Source organism: Branchiostoma floridae, chromosome 19 (assembly GCF_000003815.2).
Source record: "Branchiostoma floridae strain S238N-H82 chromosome 19, Bfl_VNyyK, whole genome shotgun sequence".
NCBI classification, from domain to species: Eukaryota; Metazoa; Chordata; class Leptocardii; order Amphioxiformes; family Branchiostomatidae; genus Branchiostoma; species Branchiostoma floridae.
Window position 1 is genome coordinate 5942341 of NC_049997.1, and position 25391 is coordinate 5967731.

Sequence of the window (25391 nt, forward strand, 5' to 3'; positions counted from 1 at the left end):
CCCCATCGTTTGAACGCTACCACGAAAAAAAATGATTTTTGACTTTTAGATGTTAGTAAACCAAACATCTAACGTAAGAAATACCTTACCGTTTTCATTTTCATATCGCGTAACGAACATATATCCTGTAAAGCATTTAACCGTGAGGGTTAAAATGACTATTAACTCCGGTAAAGACCTTTGCATTGGGAAATGATGACGTACGATTGACGCAAGCCTTCTCGATCAAGCTGTAAAATTAACGATTTAAGCATTCTTAAGCCTCTCGGTAGGTCTTTAAATGTTAGATGACGATAAAATGTGGAAATATTACCGCTCCAAACATCCGTCGATTAATCTCGTCAAAATGAAAACCTTTTATACGCGATTCAGGTGGGAGCTACGTGCTCGGAAAGATATGGCGGAAGGAAAACGGATAATTTTTACATCATGTTGTGTTGCTTTGACAATCCAGTCAAAGTTCTGACCCCTCATATAGGACCTTTGAGATATTTTGTCACATTATAAAATGTAGCTCTCCCAATAGTATAAAGTGTGAATCCCATCCTCACTCAACATATACTCTACTGGAAAAAAGTTGCAGTCCTTTGATTGGAACCGTTTAGCAGTGATCCACTGCTCATGATACTTAAAGCTGACAAAAACAGTTAGAGAATTATCACTAGTAAAATATCTTGTCTGTACTGTGATATATCCTCTCTCACAACTAGTGAAAGTTGGCTCTTCAATAATATAACCTGGTTTAATCACTTTGACGTTTTGTAGGTGTCGCTGACCTTGCATGACCTTCAGAATGGGTTTCCCGAGTATGCCAATATGACCTTGCCTTTGTCTAGACTCCCCTGATTCCGGTTTACGCGCGGTTCACACGTGTTAATTGTACGTTTTAGTTCCTACCGCCGTTCAATATCCCGGCTGTCCTGACCAAGGTGGTGTACTGTACTGAAGATATTGATCATATGTTTGGATGATGTACTAGTCTTTCAACATTATTCCGGGTCGGGAAACAAAGTATTTAGACTGGATATTAGATTCCTAAAGAAACTGAAGGTAAATATGTGAGCCCGGGAATTAAAAGTTTATATCTATGAACAACACAAGACAGTTTGATTTGATTTCATACAAGTTTTGTTCGTATATTCAGCATGAACGCAAACGTTTTCCCGATGTTTTCACTGTTAATGTTTATGTTGTAACCAAATTAGAGAAATGTTCTTTTTTGTAAATCTGTTTCTTTTCATTTTTCTGTAGGACCTGGACAGTTTCTAGCGTGATTGTCTTGATCTTTTTAGTGTTTATCTTTTACCAAATTCATTAGGAGTTTTCCAGAATTTCTATCTTTTCTAAGAAGACGAATACGTACATGATTCAGACAAAACTGAAAACATAATAATATGAGCTCTCCTTCTAATAATGATATTCCAAAAATCAGTCCGAGAAGTATAATGTCAGATTAAAAATGTCAGACTCATAATTGCAAACTTGCAAATTAACACCATCCGAATTAGGAACCTAGTAACGTTCTAATGCATGACGTGCGATACCTGGTCCTGATACATACCTCTGGGGTGACGTCACGCATATGTCTTGTCTCCCATGGTAGGGTTTCATTTAAGAACCCGTTCATTTGGGGTTCGCTGTAAGTCGGAAGAGACGGAGAGAAATGTTCAGCGCGCTTGTGACGGATTGTGGCACCGCGTGAGAGTTAATGAAAAAGGAGAGGGCGCGGTTGAAAGACGGAGTGCTAACGGAGTTTGATGTATAATGTTTCCGGCTTGACAGGACGGCGGTGTGCATGGCTCCAGGGTCGTTATGTGTCATGTGGAGTTGGGACATTAATCATTTTAGACTCATACAAAATAATGGACAACTCGTTTGTTTAAAATCGTACGCATTAGGGTAGAAGAAACGTTTCAGATAGGTAAGTTAGTTTAAAGATAAAGTGAAGTTTACTAACATAGGCTTCCTGTAAAGAAAATCGCAACGTCGTCTCTTTTCCAAGCGATCAAAAGTTCAAAACATCATCACAATTCTTTCCTATTTCAATATGAAAAGATATGATTGATTTGCTGCCATATTGTAAAGGGGGAGCGTTAGTGTTGTTTAGACACCATTTTCTAAATAAGTAATAAGTAATTAGTTAATTGATTTTCTTTAAGAACTTCGAGTCTTCTCCTCAATGACTGAAACCAAACCTCCTGTCGGTAACTCCAACAACCAACACCTGAAAGTGACCGCTGGTGACCGCAGATAGAACACGCGTTCTAATTCTAATGACATCAAGAGATCGAACATGTGTTCTAATTCGAATCACACGGAATCTAGTTGAGTGTGTTTTGGTTCGAATGACACAGAATCGAAAATGTGTTTTAATTCGAGTCACACGGCATCTACTTGTGTTTTTGTTCGAATTACATAGGATCGAGCTTGTTTCCTGTTCGTAAACTCCAGTAGAGATAACTGAATAATGTTTGACATAAAAAAAAAACGTTTGCATAATACAAAGTTTATCCCTTCTAGGAAGCTTTCGATATTATTGCTGCGTCTTCCTCAACCAATTTTACCGAGTCACCGAACTACCATGTACCAGTCTCCCCTCAGCTGGATGAATGTGTCGACCAGAAATGCCAAAGAGCGAAGTGGCTTGTCGGTGCAGATTAGGCAGCCTGCGCGGGAAAATGTCAGCGGTTTCCGCAGCTTTCGGAAGGTGTTTTATTAGGAGGGGGCGGGGTAGGTGCGGTGTGAAATTACCTGATGAGGTCGACTGGGTGGTGTCGCTGTTCCCAAAACAATATCCGCGTCAACTCGCATGGAATGCTATTTGTAGATATTCCAGAAGCACAGTTTATGATGTATGGTATGTAATAAGTCATGCTTTTAATCAGTCTTCGGTTTACATGCATGTTCCGTGTACAGCACCCTACTGGAATAAAGATACGCCTTGTGATGGTTGTGTGTTGCGGGTATGTCATACAACAGTCGTTTAATTTGTGACAATGCTTCTGGGCACACATCCAGGTTATTCATCATAGGCGGTACGAAGTTGCAGGTATTACTTAATAATCTCGTATAATGGATGAAAACGATATAAATGGATGGAAATGGCAATAATCCCGCAGTTTTGTTATAATCACTATCAATATATTCGTTTTGAAATCTATCAACTGTTTTAAGTTGCACAAGCCAGGAAGCAAATTTCCGGTCTCAATTCGACGCTGCGTCATCGTACCTGAAAGATTTACCAAAAGAAGTTTCTGGAAGTGCCTCGTCTTACTCAAGTATACCGGGACGTATTAGGTACAATTACACATAACGTTCGCTGCTAAAAATGGCTACATTCCCTCGAAAAATCGATTTGGTTGGAGCTCTCAGCATTTTATCATCAAAATCCATTAATGTCGATTACTACTTCCGCGGGAAAAAGGGATTCCCAATCGATTTGAGAATAAACCGATTTTTACCACGCCTGCTGGCTTTAGTTACAACGAGACACATTTCTAAGCAAAGTTTAACAACGTCAGCTGCAGATTACACAGATTGAAAATCTGTTCATTTGTATTGATCCAAATGTAGCGACCCCGAGAGGAACAATGTTACGATGTAACGTGTTCTGGAAAGCGATAACTGCGGCCCCTTTGGACCTCTGACACCGAGTTTGATTGTCGATTCTGTCGTTAAATACGAGGGAAACTATTTAGCCAGCGGTCGTAATCTTGTACCAATGTTGTCGGGAATGGACCTCTTGAGAGCACGTTTTGCAAAGGTTTCCTGAATCATTTTGAGACGTTTTCCGGATTTTGAACTGGTCTCGTTTCGACTTTCAATAGTTGTCTTGTTACTATTTAAGCGGAAAGTACAAATAACTTTGTTGATCTTCCAAGAAATGCAAAATATCTGTAAGAAAGATGGCTTCGATACATGGGACTGAAAACGTCCAAAATCGAGGTACATACAATCAGCTACATCTAAAGCTAATACAGTTAGGAAAGTGACAACATGATTGTCTTAAATAGGTATAGGTATGAAATAGGTACGCCCCTCGGCGTAACACACCAGCTTCACATGCGGTTTCTTCCAGACCTACGTGTAACCGTGAACTTTTCAGACCAATTGAACGCTATCCGAGCGTCAATAAAAGCCATTTACAATCACGCAATGAAGTACGCATAAGGTCATCCGCTGCCTTTGAACTTTTGCCTTTTTACAGCGGCTGGAAGTCGACAGACGAGTTTGGAGTATGTGGTAATATCACAAAACCTTGGTGGGGAACTTAATGACAATAACGTTGTCATAGTCATGTAGAGTGGAAACTGTCAATAGTGAACACTCGAGGGATTTGACAAAAGTTGTCCGGATAGACACATGGTTACAATAGGCAGGGTTCATAATGCTTGGGTCAATGGGGGGAAATAACTATGGGACCAGTAAAAGGTGGTCACAATGGCCAGGAAGAGGCGGGAAATACCGCGGTGCTGATTTGACTGTAACGTTACGTCGTTTGATATATTGCATTTGAGTAAAGAGGCCGAAATCTGTTTTTAGTTTCATTTTATAGTTTATTATACTGTCTACGGAGTTTTAAACAATTAACACTATACATGAACGTCAATAATTACCAACTTACTGCCGTGGAATCCAATTTTCGCGTATTTTACAAGTCAGAACTTAATGTATTTTATGTGTTAAAACGACGTACAACTAGTCACTGCCGGAGCAGATGCTGTTTCGTGATAACATACATAATTGGTCAATGAAGTAAAAACTTGGCACAGATACATGCCAATAAGCTTCATAGAAATCCAAACCGTCCTCCGACGCCATGTTGATACGGGTACTTTGACACCATGACGTGTCTGAGTAATGCGATAGTTGAAGGTAGATTGAAGCTCGGGCGCTTCCAGGCACCTGTGACGTTCGTCTTGTCACTGGAAAATGAAGAAATCGCGCGGCTGGGACAAGATAAGACAATGCGAACGGCACATATTGTCTCCGGTTTTAAGTGTGCTTCTCTGGCGTGGGAAGTAATGAATTCATTCGTGTTCAAATGTGTTTCTGGTTCGAATCACACAGGATTGAACATGTGTTCTAGTTCGAATAAAGTGGGATCCTACATGTGTTCTTATTCGAATTGCACAGGATCATTTTAAGTTACATATCTTTTTCAGGTTCGGCTTGGCTCTGACACCGTCTCGTAGTTGTGAGAAAGTGCAATTCACCCTTGTTGAAAGGTTAACCCAGTACGCACGGTAATATCAACGTTTATGCCCCACGGTTGCTTTACTCTATTGTTCAGAGAATCACGACCCAAGCCCCGCTGTCGCTGCTGATTCTATTCACTGATTCAGCGATTCCCATCCGGACGTAAAGTAGTTACAGGTCCCGGGTCTCCTACTAATGCACCAGTTGCCGAGGAAACGCACGAACAACTCAGGTGACTCTGACCACCCGGGGGTACTTCGAAACACAGCTTGGGAAAGAACAAGATTTCTGAGACGAAAACGATTATAGCAACAGTGTGTGTAAACGTAATTGTTGCTCATCATATTAATCTAGCCATTATTGACTATCCCCACGGTATTGTTTATTTGAATTTGCCACAAAGTAGAACTAGAAGACGGCATAGGCACTTTTGAAACGTTCCTTCCAATGATGTTCTTCCTATATTGTAAATAACTATGTTTTAGCTGCAAACCTTTCCTAGCCTGTGTGACAAATTTGCATGTCTGTGTGAAAGAGAAAAAAAAACTTATGATGTAAGAACTAGATGAAACTATTCACAAATTTTACTATCTATTGGCCACTACGTCCCTCTACCCTACTCAATGGTATATATAGACTTACTGTATAACGTTAGAGACTTAAAGTTTGTGTGCTTTGCTTGTATCTGTCTCTTAATCTATTCTATCTCATCAATAGTCGGTTTTACTACTGCAATAGAAAAGGCTTTTAGGATCAAGTTTTACGACTCTTTCCCCATAAAGAAGTGAATAAACCCTTAGTAAATGGACTTGCAAACATAGCCCTAGGCAACAGTGAACCTTTAGATTACATATGCGGCCGTATAGACAATGCTAAGTGAACACTGTATCTGGCTTAGGCGTATCCTTGTATTCATTATATACTGAGAGTTGGTCGCTAAGGGTTGTTAAAGTTCATACTGAGTCCATTCAGACTGGGGGCGGCTTGAGGCCTGCGCCAACTTTCATGTCGCACAGCGCCTGAACGGTTTACGCCAGAGCCACCAAATTTCTAAAATCTCTAAGAATTTTGCTGGCAACGATTTGTATGATTAAGATATTTCCAATTTTTCGTGTCTCCACTGCAATCGGTTGTTGACAGGAATTCTTAAAGAAGATCGCTAATTTCTTTTTTCTTTCAGGTTTTTTTGCCACATTTCTGCTATTTTTTCTAAACATCGATATCTATCTTTCACGCAAGTGTCTCAAACTATCAAGCAGAGGAGCGCCCAGTTTGCCGGCTTTCAGTCGACTGAAGAGGTGACTTCTGCACTCATTATGTTCGGGCCGAGAGCGAAAACTACACCAGAAATCTGACCTACCAAAGAGCTCTCTGTTGTAACGCAAAAGGTTACACAGAGGACCCGGAGGCAGCCTTTTTGATAGAATGGCGTGGGGCTAAGTGCTGCATGGGCGTACCCCGGCCCCTGACTGATGTTCCCCGATGTTGTGCCCTTGGGGAAGGCACTTTACACGACTTTCCTCACTTCACTCAGGTGTAAATGAGTACCTAGCTTCGGTTAGGGCCGTCCCTCGGGAGATCCCGTGTTTAGAAAAGCCACACCTCAAGCATGTTAAAGAACCCATCACACTTATCGAAAAGGATAGGGGTCCTTGCCGGTGCGAGTGGATCAAATCTCACAGTCTGGTGTCCGGGCTGACATTTTGAAAAGGTCCTTTCATAGATGTGGTAAAACTAACTAACTAAATAAAGACAAACCTTACGTTTATCTCATTGCGTTCACCGACTCACTGTACCTTAAATATCCATTATATTACCACCACAATCTTGAAGAAGTGTGAAGATATGTCAGGATTATATTAGGCCTCATTATCCTACGTTCAGGGGTGAGTCATGGCGCCGAGGAAACTTGGGATATATGCTTGTCTAGACGTTTGAAAAGAAACTGATATTCTTACATTGACCAAGGCAAACATTGGACCGTAAATCATAGAACATCTATATAGATGTGAAAACTCAGAAACGTTTTGTTTTTTTGTGATTCTGTCAGCATGCCGATGCCGCAAGCTCTTCAACTTTGAGCAGATGAAATGATGGAATTTCAAGACGTATTTGGACTGCCTGGATTTTCTGAAAATCAGAGTGTAAGAAATCTTTATGATCTACCTTAAAATATCCTTGCTATTGCTAGAACATCTACTAGCAATAGTAGCAGCATCAAGTTTTATGCCAAAGTATAATTGATTTAATATGAACACATGCCTTACATGTCCTGCCCTGACTACTTTGTGTATTGTCCGCAAATAGCCCTAGTATGATTTTGCAATAAACCTATAGTTATTATGATCATAATCTTCACTTTTTAGAACCATCTTAGATTTGATTGCCACTATTCTTATTTCTTCACTGTTTGGCCATCCCATCGTATAAATGCTCTATTTGATATTACGTACAGAAAGTACCTTCAACAACATAACAATTTCCAGACAGTACATGGGACACAGACAAGCGATATTTTCTATATTAACTATTCTTTTATCTTCGTCAGCAGGAATGGCAACTTGAATTTTCAACACCCTCCAAATCCGGATGGCGTCTTTTCTTACAGCTTCAAGTAGGTAATGGCTCTGAAGACAAACGACTGTATCTATTTTATGGCGAAACTTGAGTCTAAAGTACAAATCATCGACGGAAATAATACAATTGCCAGAAATGGTCCACTTTATGTCTTCCTCTTATCCCTTAACAATCTTTGTGATCATATTAAATATACTGTTAACATGAAACGTTTACCGGTTAAAAGGATCCTCTAGATCTCGTGCTTTGGGGAACAGCTATAACGTGTCGGTTGCTACTTCATTTTCATCCGTGAACGTACATCATTGATATACTAATTCCACTGGGGCGATGTCAGCGCTGATATTTCTGTATCTGTATCTAACGCAAAATTTGCTGGCTAAGTTTAATGGAATTTCTATAAAATTACACAAGGCGTTTGGCATAAGTTTTTGAGGCCGACTCCCCTAACATATTTTCACCATGTCCGACACCAAAGGCGCGAAGCGTCGCAATGGAGGTCCGGGGAAATTTTGAAATCTGAACCATCTGAAAAGCAATTTCCTGAACTTTCTGGGGCAAATTTCGCTGATAGACTCACTAAGATTGAATCAAATGTCTATCATTGAAAAATGCACATCAGTCATGCCTTTGAAAAAAATATCCTGGACATGAAAAAGCGGACCTTCCAGCCTGAAAAAGCGGACCTTTCAGCGTGTGTGTGTGGTTCTTCCGCAAACGGCTACGGGCATGCAACGTTATATAGCCGGTATAACCGCTCTTCGGCGTAACACACCAGCTTCTGTATCTGTACCTATATAGCCGGTATAACCGCCCTTCGGCATAACACACCAGCTTCTGTATCTGTATCTATATAGCCGGTATAACCGCCCTTCGGCATAACACACCAGCTTCTGTATCTGTATCTATATAGCCGGTATAACCGCCCTTCGGCATAACACACCAGCTTCTGTATCTGTATCTATATAGCCGGTATAACCGCCCTTCGGCATAACACACCAGCTTCTGTATCTGTATCTATATAGCCGGTATAACCGCCTTTCGGCGTAACACACCAGCTTCTGTATCTGTATCTATATAGCTGGTATAACTGCCATTCGGCGTAACACACCTGCTTCTGTATCTGTATCTATATAGCCGGTATAACTGCCCTTCGGCGTAACACACCAGTTTCTGTATCTGTATCTATATAGCCGGTATAACCGCCCTTCGGCGTAACACACCAGCTTCTGTATCTGTATCTACATGTATATAGCCGGTATAACCGCCCTTCGGCGTAACGACACCAGCTTCGCAGGCACGCGGCGCGACAGCAGCTGGTTATATTACATTGAACGACCCGTCACACCTAACTTCTGCGCATATATCAGTAATTTGAGTAAATGTTCTTTAAAACTATCCAACGAAGACGCCCCTACTGTGCTTGGTAATAACAAATTCCACTCCATGGTATTTCTGAGAAAATACATATCTTTGTACACATCAATCCTAGGTTGGTAACTCTTGTACTTGAAGGCATGACAACTTCCCTGTTCTTTACCTTTGCCAGAATGGCTAAGGTTATGTTTTAGGCTTGTGAGTCTGTGTGTCTGTCTGTGTGTGTGTTAACAGCATAACTCGAGAAGCCTTTGATGTATCCCGATTATATTTGGTAGGTGGGTAGGGGTCGGGAAAACGAAGGTCAAGTTCGATAATGGGCCCCCTAGCGGCTTGCTAAGGTACTGCAGCAGAACCTCAATTTTTGATATCTCCTGTTCTGGACATGCTGTGATCATGATTTTCAAGTGGTAGATAGCCCTCGAGGCAGAGAGTAAGTGCTGGGAGTTTGGGCCCCCTAGCGGCTTTTTTGGAACTGCAGGCGCCGGTTTCCTTTCAAACTTTGGACGAGAATAACTCTACAACGTGTTGACGAATCGTCATGATTTTTGGTATGTAGATAGAATGAGTGATGACTTACATAATGGTATACTAATTATGCAAATCAACAGCTAATTTGCATAATTAATGAGGAAAATTTATAAAACCACTGCATTCCATGATAGGACTTTAAAACTTGTCCCATATGTAGCTGGGAAGGAGAGAAATGTCGATAGATATCAATTATGCAAATGATGGCCTCATTTGCATAATTAATGAGAAAATATGAACATGTTGGCGGATCATCATGCTTTTTGGTATGTAGGTAGCGTAAGTGAAGACCTACATAATGAGATACCAATTATGCTAATCAACAGCTAATTTACATAATTAATGAGGATATTTATAAATTCACTACATTCCATGATAGGACTTGTCACATATGTAGCTGAGAAAGAGAGAAATGTCAATACATATTTACCATACAAATGATGATCTCATTTGCATAATTAATGAGAAAATATGAACGTGTTGACGGATCGTCATGATTTTTGGCATGTAATATAATGTGATACTTATTATGCAAATTAACAGCTAATTTGCATAATTGATTAGGAAATGTTCATGAATCCACTGTATTCCATTATAGTACTTTCATCAAAGTTGTCACATATGTAACTGAGAAAGAGGGAAGAGAGTAAGAGGTGTATTTAAAGACTTTGAAAAAGAATAAGTCAAGAATGGATCAAAGGATCATCATGATTTTTGGTATGCTAATAGCTTAAGTAATGCTTGCTACAATTTGATATCAATTAATTGTAACTTGGGATCTAATTTGCATAATCAATGCCGAAATTTTATTAACCAACTCCAAGCATATAATTATGAAGAAAATGAAATGAGTAACGCATTTGTCTACAGACATCATTCTGCATAACAAACCTGGTATATATGGCAAAGGTATGTTTTTTAGCTGATATTGGATACTTATCAGTCGGTACGTCCACCTATTTAACAGAGCGCTCAACGAATTTCAAACATCAAGTTGAAATTTAGTCCTTTTACGCTTTGTGTGTCTTGTCTTTTCTGTCATACTTTCACATTTTGAATCATATTACAAGTATGAAGTCTATGGTTAACGACGATTCACAAATCGTATGTTGATTGAGCGCGCAGTGCGATCTACGTCTAGTACCCCGGAATGACATAACTGTTAACTGTTAAAAGTACATGTAGTCTTTTCTCTTGCCAAACATGTTTGAGTTGACTGTGTTTCAGCGTTTCATGTCGTCTATTAGTTTTTATCTCATGATCAGCGGTGCAGGCGACTGTAAGTGTCTTCCAGGCCCGTCTGTTGGCAGCTAGATGGCGGATCTGAGTCTTTATCTATGAGACACAGACTGTCCATGGCCAAGCAACGAACTTTCGTAGTTCTAAAGACGTCGTGAACAGTTATGATCGTACTGATCTAGAGAATTGGCAAGATTTCACAACTTTGTGCCGACTCTGTTGATCTGGAGCGGAAGATTTGGGGCCAAGTTGGGAAGCATGCGAACACAGGAAAAGTTTTCATTTGAAAGGCAAAATATCATGAAACTAATGATTAGCCCAACTCCATTGTTATCTTATATCAAAGACTTGTGTTAGCCCTCATTATGTTAATTAGGATGTTAAGACTTATTCTTTATACCTATCTTTGTACTTTGTGTAATATTCGTTGCCATACTTTGTACCATGTGCAAATGTCGTGCAATAAAGTTCATGTACCTTTATATCATGACCGCCGGCCAAATTCTGATTCATCTACTGCCTCAAGAATTGCTCGAGGAAATGTGGGGTGACCGACAAGATGTCATTTTCATCCGATATAGTTATGCTACAGAAAGTTGGTGGCATCAGCGCCCTCATTAGTTTTCGCCTGATTTCAGAAAAAAACAAACAACAAATCTCTGGAGAGGATGTTATTTATTCAATATACTTGCCGTGGCCTTATATGCCACAGAGGGACTAAAAATGATCAGGCTTGGTGTATCTGTATCTGTATCTATATAGCCGGTATAACCACCCTTCGGCGTAACACACCAGTTTCGCAGGCACGCGGCGCGGCAGCAGCTGGTTATATTACACCGAGTGAAAGCACCCGTCACACCTAACTTTTGCACATCTATCTGCAAGCGTTCTTTGAAACTACCCAGAGAAGATGCCCCTACTGTGCTTGTTGATAACAAATTCCACTCTACGATAGTTCTGGGAAAATACGATTTTTTAGACACATCAATCCTAGGTTGGTAACTCTGGTATTTGACGGCATGGCTGTTTCTTGTTCTTTTTTGGAAAAATATGGAACGGTTCACGAATTTGCGTGTAGCAAGATAAGACTGCCTTAAATGTTTTCAATAACATTGATCGTGTACATCGTGTATCATTAGATGTAATGTATAATTTCATAAAAAGATATCAATTTTCGTTTGCTGGAGGACTGGTGTCTAATACTAGTGTCTACATCGATTATTCTCGTTATGATCGCAAAAGTGGTGTTTGAGTCTAAGTTATATTATTCAGTTCAGGTAACGTAACAGTGACGGTTATAATAACTTGTAGATCTTAAATGTAAGATTTTTTAGATCACAAAACACGCGAAAACAGAACTACTGTAAGAAAAAAAGTTATTCGGGCTCAATCTATTCTGCCAGATAATTTTCTAAAGAATTTTTTTGTTAAACATTGAATGCTCAACGAATGACAGGTATTGCGTCATAGCGTTTTTCCAAGATGGCGGTGGCTACGCTGACGATGACACACATGGGTTCACACACAACCAGGTTTCTTGTGGCCACAAATGGCGACCTAAGCTTACTTCAGCATGGGAAGTTTGACTCAGCTACCTCAGAGTCTATAGGATTCACTTGACATACTGACACTTCTGTGGGTAACGTTAGAAATTATTATAATCGCGATTGTAAGGGGGAGGGGGGCAACAACATCTTCGTGCTGCTGTTGATTTCTTCAAATACTGAGGCTTCTGTCGTTTAAACTTTCTGAAAGTTGGACTCGTCTGCCGTAGAGTCTAGAGGCTTTACTTGACAAACTGACACTTACGTGTAATGTTAGTAACGGTGAAAGTAATCAGATATCACGATTGTAACAGTGGGAGGGGGTCAACAACCTCAGAGCTGCTGTTGATAACTTCACATTCTGACTTGTTTTCTCGTCGTTCCGTCGTGAAAGTTGCTGTGTTAAAGTTTACCGAAAGTTGCACTTGTCTACCATTGAGTCTATAGTCTTTACTTGACATATTTACTCAAAGTTTACTGTAAATTGTTATTAAGATGTGGCAAAAATCTCTATTCAAGGGTGGGAGGGGGCGTACATCCCATTGCATTTGCCATCTTCTCCATCCTCTATGAGTGCTGCTGTTGGATATTGTCAGCGCTAAAGAAAAGACAAGGCAAGAGGGTGAAATCTGCCATCTCTGACTTCTTTGTTACTGTTTTCAGTACAGAACTGAGGGAAAGAAGGACTGTAGTCTACGTACACTACAACTCTGGAAGATCAACTTTGGACTGGTAACTTCAACAGGAATCTACCTGAAGATCTCAGATTGTTCACAAGGTAACTGTTTTATTAAAAAATGTGCAAAATTATACAGTAAACTGCAGTTTAGAAAGTGATCTATGTTTTATCTTTCTGTGATTCTTTCAGGCAAATGTAACTGTGTAGGGTAAATTAATAAAGGTGTTTATCCTGAACACCCATTGATGATCATCCATCCATCCATCCATCCATCCATCCATCCATCCACCATCCATCCATCCATCCGTCCAACCGTCCGTCCGTCCATCCGCCCATCCGTCCATCCATCCATCCATCCATCCGTCCATCCATCCATCCATCCGTCCATCCATCCATTTGACATTCCTGCTTTCTTCCATCTATTTTCCCCACTTTCATTTTTTTATTCCTTTAGGCATTGACCCTCTAACCCTCTCACCCATCCACTCATTAACTCATACTCACACTCTGTTTTTAGTATCTTTATTACAGTACACCAGAAAAGTCCAATTTGCTTATGGAAATACAACATAGGAGCCCAAATCACAGCATAGGGGATTTAAATCACAGCATAGGAAAAGGCCTGGCGAGAACATCGCTATTGGAGCTAAGGTCATGATTAGCAAGCAGAACTGGTAACCGCCGGCTCATTTGCATAAAAGTAATCCGTTTGGTGCCTTAGTCACCAGACCTGATAAGGCAGGTGCTTCTGTGTGGGCATTTGGGAAAAGCTGGGTGAAGTTGAACCTGTCAGGTTCTGGGTTAGGTGAGAAATCCCGGAGCTTCCTGCTTTGATTCTGCTTAATCAGAGGTTGGTGTAGGGAATGCAGATTGTGTTGGGGTTGTTCATAGTTGTAAGGAGATTCCATGCTCGTGTAAGTATACAATGTGTAACATCATACCAACAAGTCAGATATAAGAGAAAAATTTGCTAAACTGTATACTGGAAGTCAAACTTCACTTGCTGCACATCACAGAGGATGAGAAATGCTGATGAAGATGATGGTATTTAATCAGCATAAAAATAAAGTCTAACAGAAGAATTGTGTTGTCGAAGTCCAACACATTTTCAAGGAGTTAATTAATACAATGCAGTCAAAGTCAAGTTCTCCCTCAGTTGTCGCCTGGTGCTCTTCAGGTTCTGGGTTAGGTGAGAAATCCCAGAGCTTCCTTTTTTGATTCGCTTAATCAGAGGTTGGTGAAGGGAATGCAGATTGTGTGGGGGGGTGTTCATAGTTGTAAGGACATTCTGTGCTTACAATGTCAGACATGAGAAAAAAATACCGTAATTAATGCATTAAAGTTCATGGGGATTAAATTTCACCGGATATTGAGTGAGTGTGAGTGGTAGCGGGAAAAGGGACTTTTTGCGGTGGTTTTAAGTTTGCGGTAGCACCATTCACTGTAGTCTCTTACTAGTACTGCCATTGAAAAATGTTTGCGGTGGTTTTAAGATTGCGGTGAAGCGGCCACCGTGCAAACATTAAGCGACAGCAAAAGTTTCTGCATTTACAGTATGCTGAACTGTATACTGGAATTCAAACTTCACTTTCTGCATATCATAGAGGATGACAAATGATGATGAAGATGATGGTATTTAATCAGCATGAAAATAAAGTCTAACAGAAGAATCGTGTTGTCGAAGTCCAACACATTTTCCAGGAGTGAATACATGGAGTCAAAGTCAAGTTCTCCCTCAGTGTTTGCCTGGTGCTTTTCAGGTTCTGGGTTAGGTGAGAAATCCCGGAGCTTCCTGCTTTGATTCGCTTAATCAGAGGTTGGTGTAGGGAATGCAGATTGTGTGTGGAGGGGTTCATTGCTGTTGTAAGGACATTCTGTGCTTACAATGTGTTACATGTCAGACATGAGACAAAAATACTGTTATGCATTAAAGTTCATGGGGATTAAATTTCACCGGATATTGAGTGAGTGTGAGTGGTAACCGGAAAAGGGACTTTTTGCGGTGGTTTTAAGTTTGCGGTAGCACCATTCACTGTAGTCTCTTACTAGTACTGCCATGGAAAAATGTTTGTGGTGGTTTTAAGATTGCGGTGAAGAGGCCACCGTGAAAACTGCAAACTTTAACCGACAGCAAAAGTTTCTGCATTTACAGTGTGCTGCACTGTATACTGGAAGTCAAACTTCACTTGCTGCACATCATAGAGGATGATGATGATCAAAAGGATGATGATGAAGATGATAGTCCAACACATTTTCCAGGAGTGAATTAATACATGCAGTCATGGCAAGTTTTCCTTCAGTTTTCACCATCTACTCTTCTTGGTTAGGTGGGGAATCCTGGATTGTACTGCTGTAATGCGCTTAAATAGGAGGTTGGTGTAGGGAATGCAGATTTGGTGTGTGCCTGTGTGGGTGTTCATTGCTAGTTGTAAGGAGATTCTGTGCTGTAACGAATATATCACGTAACTTACTGTAGGTGCAATTATCCGAGTGGTGCAACAAAGTGAAGTTATTAAGCTGGACCGCACCGCCACAGGATTTTTGGATTTCGTGCAATTAACAGACGTGTGCAATTATCCGTTGTGCAATTAACTGGCTTTTACTGTATTTGAAGTCATAGTCAAGTTTTCCCTTGTTTTCATCTTGTTGTACTCTTCAAGTTCTTGGGAAAAAAATTTGCTCGTACTTCATGGATTTACAAACTGAACTGTATGTACTAAGGCACAGACTTTCCTTTGAACAAATGTATGTCTGAGGACCAAGGAATGATTGTCCTGGCTTGATACAATAATATCAATCAGAGTCATGTAGTGAATTTATATCTCCAAGCCCTCATTTTCCATCTTGTCCAGTTGCTATCATTTATTGTCTCTGCTTCCTTCATCGTTAAAACAAGATGCTGATGCATGAGAATAAATTCTCCAGCAGAATAGTGTACAACCCTTCCATGAACCCAGAATAACCTTGAGGCTGAAGGTCATATCACTAGTGAAAGGCTTTAGAGAACAGAATTTGTCGCTACAATAATTATAACCATTCCAGCAATGCAAAATCTCGTTACCACTTTATTGAAAAGTCAGAACATTACAGAATGACCTTGCAAGGTCAAAGTCTGGTCAAAGACCCTGTATTTCAGATGCATTTGGAACCATTAGGCGGCCATTTTGTTCTGCCATTTCCGGCAGTGTAGATGGTTTGGTCTTATTAAAGTTGTATTGGGGAGTTACTGGGGTGAGTCAGAAGTATTTGTGAGGGCAGACACAGGCCAGAGGGTTCACCTTTATGTATTATCAGGTGCTGTCAGGATGGGGTGGAGAAAACATTTATTGTATATAGAAGGGAATTATATGCCTCTTCCTGTGAATCTATCTTGGCCATAGGGGCATGTTCGGGCATGACGCACCCGCCATGACACATGTGTCAGGGGTAGGAGGAACCCCTTGCATCCTTGGTCGGAAGTCCTCCTAGGAGACGGAAACTCCAAACAACAAACCTGCATCTGCCGGGGCCGTCTCACACGTTGCATACAGTTGCCCCCATAGGACTAGTGCGCCAGTGGACGAGAGGGTGGAGAAGGACGGGCACATCCCTCCTTCACCTTTAAAACCCAAGTGCAGGCCAGGCAGACGGGTCGCCTTAAACCCGTCTGCCTACCATTGTCTTCCGAGACAGACGCATACCAACCTGTGAATCTTGACTGTTCTGGTGTATTCTGTCTTCTGCAAAGGGTGAAAGTTATAATATTGATCCAGTTAAACTCATGAGCACTGAATAGTTTAACTCTTGTACTGGTTGTGACGGGAGACAGACGCTATAATGTAGAAGTTCCTCGTATGAGGGAAAGCCATAGCTCAGTCCGTTATTCTCTTTTCACAATAATCTCCCAGGTTTTTTTCAGATCCGAGAGCCAACAAATTGTATTACTGTGGCCATACGCACATTCACAGAATAATTTGGCCACACAGACGACACTTTTGAAAAAGAAATGTAGGAGATATACTGCATTTGCTGGCAAATGTGACTTTCCTACACAGTGTAGATTCACATATTGTACACGCAGTGATCGAGCAGGAAGAAAGTAGGATAATACCAATACAATCACTGCCAAGACCTCATTCTATTGAAATAGATCTATGTAAAACCAATCTTATGGCTCATTAATATATTAAGTTATCTCCGAAGATCTCCTTTTCTTTTGTTACCCACTTAGGGCGCAGACTGCAGGAACCAATTATTGCATTGATGATGTAGACTCCCAGACGCCAGGGTAGACTGGTGCCATTTACATTCGCTGTTCTCTTGCCGCATACACTAGTACTGTTCCTGCTGGCTTCTGCTCTTGATATTACATTTGGGTTAGGCCATGTTGATTTGATTATATGGATGACATCCTCCGAGAGCCCCAAAACTGATGCGAGCGTGTGAAAGAAAAAAGTTTGACAAAAAAAAAAGTTGTCTTCATTATGAAATCTGAAGCCATTTGTTGTTGGAATAGTTAACAGCTCTTTACAAAAAAGCTTTGTGTGTAGACTCCAGACAAGAAACTGTGGGAGTGTCACATGTGGGACAGTATTCTTCAGAAGTAGAAAAAATTGTTAATTGACAACTGTTAGGGATGGTTTACGCTCCATTGCGTTTGAGACCGGAAATATTTTGCATAAAGCTGTCTGTAAATACATGTATATGAATACCTTACATTTTGTGACCACATCTTAACTGTGAGCAGCGACACCTGTCCTGCAGTACAATGTGAACCAGTCAGAATTGCCCTGAAGAAGGTGACAAATTATCACCGAAACATTGGTGAGAATAAAGCTGCAATGGTTGTGTAAAAAGAGTCTCTTTATTAAGTGATAAAACTATTCACGGAGGGAACTAGCAAGAAAGTTTTGTTAAGTGAGATAGCGGGAACCAAGTGACAATGACAAAACGGCAGAGGGAAGACAAAGCGACAGAGGATCTAGAAGGGTGACAAGACAGATGTGCGTGGTGACAGAAAGCGACAGCAGTATATTCATCAGTGTATTACAAGTTGGCAGAAGAGATCCCGAAGCCACATGTAACAGCAGTACCATAGTAATGTGCTCTACATGGAAGGCCGCAGCAAAGCTGTGGGTGCTTGGATTTTTTTTCAAAAGTTTGCTTAACTTTAACTTAACTTAAAAATTTGACATTTTTAAAAAACATTTTAAAAGAAAATCTTGGTACATTGATACACACAGTTTCAGTGAGAGTCAAGTCTTTTTCTTAAGCCTTTATAATCTTGTCCTCTTGCCATATTGTGACTGTAAAATGTCAGTTAAGGTTATAAATGGTCATGAGCTAAGCAGTATTCTAGCACATGCTGCATGCACATGCTGCATGCACACACACACACACACACGTAAACACACGCACACGCACACAAACACATGTACACACGCATGCACGCATGCACACACAGACACGCACACGCACAGACACATGTTCACACACAGACACACACACACGCACGCACACTCACACACACGCATGCACACGCACGCACACTCACACACACACATGTACACACAGTAAACACACACGTACACACATAAACACACACAGACACAAACACATGTATGCACGCATGCACACAGACAGACGCACACACACACATGTTCACACACACACGGTCACACACACACAAAGACACACAAACACACACAGACACACTCGCACACTTACACACATATATAGACAAAAACACACTAACTCAGTGTAAGCATAAATAGTTTCACCTAGGTCTCTACCTAAAAGTATAACAGTTTTGTAATTTTTGTATTCAGAAGATCTCTTGCCTGGAATGGTGTAAGGATCCAAAGGACACTGCTAGTATGCCGGAACACTTTCTCTGTCTTAAGTCTTTAACTTTCAATTTCGTCTTATAATCGGTTGAACCTGCCGGGGCTCTGTAACGTGTGACTGGAATCTGTATTGTTGACATTGATCCAACCATTCACCCTCTTACTAGTCTTGACACTCCTTAGGAATTTCTGAAGTTCAGGTAGCAAATGGTGGTCGAGTGTTTCGACACCTGTGATTTTGTCACCTATGGATGTAGATACTCACATACAAGTTACTCACACAGACAAGCACACACAAAGAAATATGTGACTGGAGTATGTAATTGTTGACATTGATCCAACCATTCACCCTCTTACTAGTCTTGACACTCCTCGGGAATATCTGAAGTTCAGTAGCAAATGGTGGAGTGTTGTTTTACACCTGTGCTTTTGTGACCTATGGTTGTGAATATTTAAGTCACACAGACATTGACTGGAATATGTGTTATTGACAGTGATCCAATAATCCAACTTGCAACAAAAGTCTTGACACTCCTTAGGAATTTCTGAAGTTCAGTAGCAAATGGTACAGACATGCACAAACTGTGCCAAATGCAGGGCCCTGTGTCACATGCGTACACATCGCTGCCGTTTAATGCCATATTTTACCCGAGAGTCCATTCGTCACCGATGCTTTGCGAAAATTGAGTGTCAAGCTTCGCTAACCGCTTTGCCGATTGGCGCAGCGGTGTAAAGAGTTAGATAAAAGGCGGGAAACTAATGGGCAGTGGATGATTTGTGGTCATTGCTTCTCAAATTAGCTGTGCTCCATAGGTGATCCAACCATGGAAGTACAATGTACACAACAGTGCCCTCTAGTGATTCTGGGAGGTACTGCATGTTTAGGTTGTTGTGGGACCTGCTTACTCCAAGCAGATGTTAGTCTCGGGTTTGTTTTGCCTTTTTTTTTAAAGGATTTTTTGGCAGTTGTTAAAGGGAAAAACCTGTATGATATGGCCAGCCTGCAGGTGTGGGATCTGCTTACTCCAAGCAGAGGTTAGGTTTTGTCTTTTTAGGTTTTTTTTGTCATTTTTTAAATCTTTTACACTACCCTTCAGCATAATGCACTTGCTATGCAGGCTGGTCCTACCATACCAAACAACCAGTCACCTATTTCCACCAGCATTCTGTCACAGTACTGCAAGCAGCACAGGTATGAACATTTAGGCGTCCTCGTCCAACAGATTTTTGAATTCACACATAACCCTCAGAAACCAGTGCAATGGCCGAGTGGGTAGAGTGTTCGCCTTGCATTTGGTAGGTCGTGAGTTTGATCCCTGGCCAGTCATACCAAAGACTTTAAAAATGGTACATGCTGCTTTCTCTGCTTAGCACTCAGCACTAATGAGGAAGAGCATGGAAGTTAAACACACATCACTACCAGCGGACCAGCCACCTGCTGTAATGGCTTGCACAACTGTGTGGCCCAAGGGCTACAGAAATGGAGATGGGCGCCATGTCCCTATGCATCTGCACAGATGTACGGGCTACTTTAACTTGACTCAGAAACACCCTGAAGTTCCTGTGTTACCAGGGTGAAATTTCATGAAACAAAGCCAATATATATACAATTGAATGTAGTTTGTTATAAAACAACAGAAAAGACCCCAATGCTGGTTGAAACACAGTGTAGTGTATACAAATCACAGTATTGGGGCCTCTACTCTCAACTGCACTAGCAAGGAACCCTCATCTAACTCCCAGCATGATGGTTACAGCTATCTAACTGTACTTGGTACCATTGTGTTCCGCCGGGCCTCAGAATTAGAGATTAACTCAAAGATGTCTGGTCCCAAAATAGCAAGCCACTTAGAATCCTGCCAGAATGTGGCCAAAATAATATCTGGAATGAAGTGAGAATATCTAGAATACACTACGAATTTCCAGGAATAGAAAAGAATTTTCATTCTGATGAAATTTTGGCTCATTCCTTCTCGTGTGAAGAGGATATAAGGTCCATTTGGAATTCTCACCTGAATGGCCCCAAATGTGGCACGAATTTTGCAAATACTTCATTCCGGCTGGCTGGTTCTGCTTGATTCCTGCTAATTCGGTTTCAGTGTTAAGGTCCTATTAGAGATTAACCCAAAGATGTCAGCTCCCAAGTGATAGTAATTCTGAAGGGCAAAATAAATGGACCTCATCATTGGGTCAGGAATGGATTCGAACCCAGAATCTATAGGTTATGAATCGAACACCCTGCTGATTGCTCCACATGACCCCACTATTCAGCTATCTAACTGTACTTGATAACAGTGGGGTTTTGTTTGAACCTTTGTATTCATGAAAGCTCAAATCGGCCTGCAGGCCGCTTTTCATTGAGGTCATGAGTGAAGGGGCAAGGGTCAGACAACATATATAACAGAGATGCAGTTTAAAGTCCTAATGAGTCTTATAAGCCTATATACACAATTTCACATATAAAACAACTAATAGCGAGAGATATGTTTCGAATCCACTCATTTCGTTCCTTTCATGATCAGTTACTCTTAAGTCTTCCGAGTCTCTTAAAGGAAGCCAGAGTTGGGGCTGTGCGTATGTCTGGTGGTAGACTGTTCCGGATGTTGGGTCCACAGTAGGCGATGGCTCTTCTGAAGGTGGGGTTTTGGGACAGATTGCTTGTGCATTATCTAGTTGTTCTTGTGCTTCGGTCACGGCAGGGTTTTTTGCCTTGCCTCTGAATTAGAGATTAACCCACCAGAGATGTCTGTTCCCAAGTGATAGTAATTCTGAAGGGCAAAATAAATGGGGCTCATCATTGGGTCAGTGCATGGCCTACTTGAGCCACTTACAGCCTATCTATAACCTCCGTACTGTACATTAAAACAGGTCAGGAGAGGTTTTATCTGGCTCTAGGGAGTCATCTGTGTGGTGGGGTGCGGATTTATTGTCAGATTATTATCATCGTGATGGTTTAACGTGTTGGTGCGTTGATGTGTTAAGTGTTTTTATATGTGGTTAAGTTCTTGTATAATCTTAATTTTAGGGATGTAATCGTAATGTGCTCTGTAGCACTTATGTTCTTTTGAAAAATCTTTATCTGATTTAGATTCTGTAACATGTCAAGTAATCAATTAACTACATTCCCTCTATGATAGTGTGAAAGAATGTAAGATTTTTCACTTTACTTTTACATTATTTTAATTTCATTATGAATCAGTTTTTGCTAAGGAATGCAAACACAAAGATCCAAGGCTGCCCAACTGGCATATTGCTTTGTGAAGCCGACTGCTGCCTACCCCTGTGTCAGAGATCTCAGCAAGACTATTATGAAGTAATGGATACTACTTCAGTCTACTAGAAGGGTAAAATTGGAAAGAAAATTCTTTAGTCCAAGTCCAAGAAAAAACAACGGAATTTTTGTGGCATTTTCTTTCAATAGAAATAGAACATGTTATCTTCAGTAGCAAAGTATAGCATTTTGTCTGCTTCAAAATACATTCAAACTGTTGAAATATCCACCTCTGCTTGTATGCGACCACTTTTTGGTGGTCCTTAAGGCTTAACATAGCTTTTTCCAATTTTTCCCAATGACACAGGTATTGAGATTCCAGTCTAGACGATAGTGACCACCTGTCCTCATAGACCACATTTGATCTGTCCCCCGAGTGGTCCTCTTCGCCAGTTGTGACAGTACAATAAGACATGAGCTATACACCCATGTATCTGTAACCAAAAAGTAGTTACTCAAGCAACTGGATATGGTTTTGGAAACGGTCAGACGTTTTGGATAGAATCCACTATCCTTTGTCAGTGACACTGAAGTGATCTGGAAAAAACAGGTCTTTTATACTCTAGCTAAGAATGAAGACAATTTCAGATGTCCAATAGGAAACATTGCTAGATAATTCAGACAGAAGACAATTTGGATGCTATCCGAAACGTCTGACCGTTTCCAAAACCATATCCAGTTGCTTGAGTTCAACTAGTTTTTGGTGTATCTTATTACCTGAATGTCTAACCTACATCAACATGCAATGTATCTATCGATTATGAAACCCGTAGAGAGCACATTGTATATTGCAGCTGAGCTTGTCCTGTGTGCCTGAATGGCCTTGGTCACATATCTAGTAATAGGGACAGATGTGAAACATCATAGAGGTCAACCAGTTCTCCAACTAGATATCTTTTGCATATCAATCCATGGCAAGGATATAATAACTGCTATCCAACAGACCTTTCCAGTGTGATTGATGAAAGACATCGGATGGTGTCTGAAACGTCTGACCGTTTCCAAAATCATACCCAGTTGCTTGAGGGACAGTCACTGCTTTCTGGCGCATCTTATTACCTGGATGTCTAACCTTCATCGAAGTATGATAGGTGTCAAATGTGTGATGTGTTTAACCGCACAGTTTTTTTGGTATGAATCGCAATATTTACATTTCTTTGCAATCAATTTTGATCCAGTTACAACCACAAGGGGACTTACTTACAACTTCATTTGAATACAAAGACTTGCAATACACACACACAGGCATATTGTATTTGGAAGCATTATTTCACAAGTAGAAAGTACCTCGGACTGAATGAAAATAGATATTAGATAGAGTGAAGCTATCTAAGGAACCACCAAAAACAGGACAAATTGGCAGGTAGTCCTTATGCAGAGGTCATCACTACTACAGGTTTCACTACATATCAATGGCCAGGTACTAGGTGGGCCTTTTATGTAGAATGTATTCACTATCTAGGGGTTTGACTGTATATCAATGGCCAGGTGGTCCTTATGCAGAGGTTGTCACTAGTACAGGTTTCACTACATATCAATGGCCAGGTGGTTCTTATATGTAGATGTTTTCACTATCTAGGGTTTGATTGCACAATGGGCACTCAAAGTCAACCAACCACAAAAAAAGGAACTGTGTCCAAGTAATCTCCTTCAGCTGACAATGACCTGCTTCAATTTTTGATTCTGGTCAATTTAATGGCTTCAAGTCAACTCTAAGTCAACTCAGTAACTTGGAGACTAAAAAATGCTAAAATGTTCCTTGTAGAGTTTAACAAAGGTTGCACTTCTGATAAAGCATTGATCCCCCCTAATCTGTGTATGTGGTGACTTGTAATCAGGTGACCCATATTTTGACATTGATTGATATTTTTTATCTATTATATTATAACTTGATTATCTGCAGATTACAAAACATTGGCTCTACATGCAGGAGATTACTGTCTCTTAATGATAGGAAAAAATAAGACTGAATCTTTGAGTCCTTATTTTCATTTTCAAACAAGATTGTTCAGAGCAAGGTCATCAGACCATTCAAGGCAATGGACTAAAGAAGTTGTAAATAATTGTCAGAGAGATAGCGGTGGACATTTGTTTTGAATGCTGATAAGTTGTAGACAGGAGGGAAACAGTTGTCGTAGAGAGAGTTCCATAGTTTGGCTGTCCGGGGAAAGAAACTGTTGCTGTTACAGTAGAAGGACTTGGAAACCGCCAATTGAACAGTATAGAATTTGGCTTGCTACAAAGTATACTCCCATTTGCTGCTTACTACACTGTGCATATGAGAAAGTTAATGGGGCAACCTGAAACATTTTTCATGTGATAATTTGTCTTTAAAGGGAGAGCAATGTTGATATACTGTAGAACTCCTTAGTTTGTTTGTTTGTTTGTTTGTTTGAACCTTTGTTTATTCATGAGAAGCTCAAATCGGCCAGCAGGCCGCTGTTCTGGGATGAACTATGCTTTGAAGTTATTATCAAAAGTTTTTGGTGGAGTTTTTGGGACCAGACTTTTTTTCTCTCTCTCTTTCCATCTATCCTGTCTCCTTCTCCCTCTTAGTTTCTCTTCTTAATTGATTTCTCCATCTCTTTCTCTTTTGTTGTCTGTCTATCTCTCTCTCTCTATTTCTCTATTTCCTTCTTAAGACGTTATCCAAAATTCTGAATGGCAATTTTGATATTTTGATATGTATGTATGAATCATCTTTCTTTCCTTCCACCCTTCAACAGAAGTTTGGCTATGGCCCTTTTGTTTTTACGTGTTTTGTGTGTTTTTTCTCGGGTATTTTATTCTGTCATGTTTTCTTAGTGTTCAATTGGCCTGTCATCTACTGTACCACTCCTTGGCCAATTAACTCCTACTAGGCTTTAATCCTAACTTGGCCAAAGTCCCCATCCATCCATCCATCCATCCATCCATCCATCCATCCATCCATCCATCCATCCATCCATCCATCCATCCATCCATCCATCCATCCATCCATCCATCCATCCATCCATCCATCCATCCATCCATCCATCCATCCATCCATCCATCCATCCATCCATCCATCCATCCATCCATCCATCCATCCATCCATCCATCCATTCATCCATTCATTCAATTATCTATCTCTCTCTCTCTCTCCCTCTCTATTTTATCTTTCTTTCTTC

General features: G+C 40.6%; 1 long non-coding RNA gene across 1 annotated transcript in view; it reads left to right on the forward strand.

Moving 5' to 3' along the window:
* Positions 1-13133: 13133 nt before the first annotated feature.
* Positions 13134-25391, forward strand: part of LOC118406855 — a 64421-nt gene continuing 52163 nt past the window's right edge. The window contains exon 1 of the long non-coding RNA XR_004830092.1: positions 13134-13245. This is a non-coding gene — a long non-coding RNA (uncharacterized LOC118406855). The remainder of the gene's footprint in view (positions 13246-25391) is intronic.